Raw genomic sequence first — 3,635 nt, forward strand, 5'->3', positions numbered from 1 at the left:
AAAAATTCTATTTTAAATATTCCTATTTACGGCGACGAAGAATAAAACTATCACTATATTTTTTCCTTTTCCTACTTCTTCTTCCAAGCGCAGGATAACCCCAAGGGGTTGTGGGTTTTTTTCTACCGATTGGGGCTCTCCCCTCACCGCCCCCATGGGGATGGTCTACAGGGTTCATAACTACTCCTCTTACTACAGGACGCTTACCTAGCCAACACTTAGATCCGGCTCTACCCAAACTTTTTTGGTTCACCCCAACATTACCCACTTGTCCGACTGTTGCTAAGCAGTTTTTGGATATCAAACGGACCTCCCCAGATGGTAATCTTAATGTGGCCGATTTACCCTCTTTTGCAATCAGTTTCGCTACAGCACCTACTGCTCTAGCTAATTGTCCACCCTTTCCAAGTGTGATTTCTATGTTATGTATGGTTGTGTCTAAGGGCATATCGGTTGAAATAGATTCTTCTTTTTTATCAATAAAAACCCCTTCCCAAACTGTACAAGCTTCTTCCAAAGCATACGGCTTTCTAGATGTATATGATGATATCTAGATAGATGGATCTTATATAAATCGTATGATGAAGTACCACATGAGTGGATATATAGGAATCCAAATCTGCTGAATCACTCATGTTATGATCTTCTACATCCTAGGTCTCCCCATTCCGTCATCTGGCTTATGTTCTTCATGTAGCATTCAGACCAAATGACTCTATGAAATTACGTCGATACTTCCACATATTACGGGTAACGTAGGAGACATCTCTCTTTTTCCCCGGGGGGATCTTAATTACCACTGCTTAGCTTTCAATTCGCCTCTGACCATCAAATTAAACGTGAATAACCCGTCCTCCTCTCTTTGAAACAAGGGGCGCTTCCGGTTCTGTGCGTGCTTCAAACAATTTTGTCTTCTCCATATTACCATATCTCTAGAGTCAATAATTTTCTATGAGGAACTACTGAACTCAATCACTTGCTGCCGTTACTCAACAGTTTTCTGTTGAGATCTATCCTATAGAGGTACTCAAATTGGATCAATGATCGATTTCTAGGTTTCATCGTAAACCTAATTGGTTACTTCCAATTACGTAAATCAATAGTTCAAACCGCACTCAAAGGTAGGGCATTTCCCATTGATATAGGAACTTCTGTACCAGAAACAATGGTATCTCCAATTATAGCCCCTCTGGGATGTAAAATATATCTCTTCTCACCATCCCCATAGTGTATGAGACAAATGTATGCATTTTGATTAGGGTCGTATTCTATGGTTACGATTCTACCAGATATGTCTTTTTCATTCCGTCGAAAATTGATTTTACGGTATAGACGCTTATGACCTCCCCCTCTATGCCGTGCGGTAATGATTCCTCTGGCATTACGACCTTTACTACAATGATGCTGTCCATAGATCAAATTATTTCGTGGATTGGATTTCACTTGACTGTTTACGGCTCCATTGCGTGTGCTCGGGGTAGAAGTTTTGTATAAATGTATCGCCGTGTTATTAAGTATTTTGCTTTAAGTTCTTTTCTCTATAAGAGGTGGAATAGAATAACCCAGTTGAAGCATAATGATCATACGTCTGTAATGCATTGTATGTCCCATAATAGGTCCCATTCTTCTACCCTTTCCCGAGAGTCGATGACTATTCATAGCTATTACCTTGACACCAAAGAAGAGTTCGACCCAATGCTTTATTTATGTCCTAGTTGATCCTGATTCGACATTAGAAGTATATTGATTGTTCCCCAATAATCGAATACTTTTTTCTGTAAATAATGCATATTTGATTCCATCCATAAATCCATTTTCTTCCCTATGAGTTCTAGTATCGATAAGAATTCTAGTTCTTACTATTCATATGTTATGGTATGAATATAACATACTAATTCGTTATGTATGGATGATGAGATTCCATTGATACAGAGCCAATCCAATAGACTTATTGAACGTTCCCATTGGTGTGCATCCAACAGGAATTGAACCTACGAATTTGCCAATTATGAGTTGGGCGCTTTAACCATTTAGCCATGGAGGCTTAACAGAGATCATCGTATATCGTAAATAATATCGTAAATAAGTATATCGTAAATAAGTATATCGTAAATAAGTATATCGTATAAATAAGTATATCATAAATGTATAAATAAGTATATCGTAAATAAGTATATCGTATAAATAAATATATCGTAAATGTATAAATAAGTATATCGTAAATAAGTATATCTGTTAGGACTCTAGCTTGGAGAGTCCTAATTGAGAGGGACATTCATGTAAAACTGTTAAGACTCTAGCTAGGAGAGTCCTAATTGAGAGGGACATTCTGTTAGGACTCTAGCTAGGAGAGTCCTAATTGAGAGGGGCATTCATGTAGGGGTGTTTTCTTAGAGAAGAATTAGGAGTTGTAAGGGAATAAGAGTCTTGACTAGGAGTCCTACTAGGAGTTGGTTAGAAGTAAGAGTCTTAAGTAGGAGTCCTATTAGGAGTTAGGGTTTAGAAACCCTATAAATAGCCATGTATTCCTTCTCTTTTCATAAGCAATAGATGAATATTTTCTGCAGCCTTTGAGCAGCAACTTGGAGGGAGGAACCCCTATAGAGTTCCAAGGAGGCCAATCCCCTAAAGAGATCAACCCCAAGTTTAGAATTCTGCAAGGGTTCTAACACCTGATATCAGAGCAGCGTTCTTGGCATCTCGCTGCCCTTCCACTACCATCCATTAAGCCTCCACAACTACCCAAAGCAATTCCCACAATTGCTTAAAAGATCGTCGCCGAATTCCGCCATCATCTCCACCACCGCGGATCATCCTTTGATCTCCCCGTGAATTGCAACAGATTCTTGTTTCCTACCTTACTGCTGTTGCAATTTAGTTATCCTTATTCAAAAATCCAAAAAAAAAAACTGTTCCTATATTGCTGCATAAACCTTTCGTCACAAAGTTTTCATTTCTACGACGAAAGATACATTGCAGAATTCCAGCCGCATAGCACCATCTGTTTGATCTTGCTACTGTGTTTTTTCTATCCAAATTTCTATGAAATTTTTATGACATCTTTGACACTTCCTAACAGTAGATTTCTCTTTGGTTTTTTCAAAAAATTCTCAATATAAACCATTGATCTTTTACGTCTAATCTGCTATACTTGAAAATCTGCACTAAAAAATTTCAGCCGCATAGCAATGTTTGTTTGATCTTGATACTATATTGTTTCTATCCAAATCTCTACGAAATTTTTTTGATAGCTTTGAAACTTCATAACAGTGGATTTTACTTTGGTTTCATCAAAAAATTTTCAATATAAACCACTGATCTTTTACGTCCAATCTGCTATACCTAAAAATTTGTGCTGTAGAAAATTTCAGCGGCATATTGTTGCCTTAACCCATCTATTTGTAAACTTTTTTGAATGAAATTTCTTATACACTTCATAGATCATCTTGGCTTCCATCTAAGATTGATATATTAAGGAATTCATCTCTAAAAATAATTTTGTGTTGCTGCAAATTTTCATCGTAACCCGTTGACATTTTTCGACGACAATTCTGCTATCGCAACTTGCACCAATTTTCTTGCTGTTATATTGCTGAAATTCTCTTGATTAAATTAGACATCCTTTCTATCATATA

This window comes from Musa acuminata, chromosome BXJ3-5, assembly GCF_036884655.1.
Source record: "Musa acuminata AAA Group cultivar baxijiao chromosome BXJ3-5, Cavendish_Baxijiao_AAA, whole genome shotgun sequence".
Taxonomy (NCBI): Eukaryota; Viridiplantae; Streptophyta; class Magnoliopsida; order Zingiberales; family Musaceae; genus Musa; species Musa acuminata.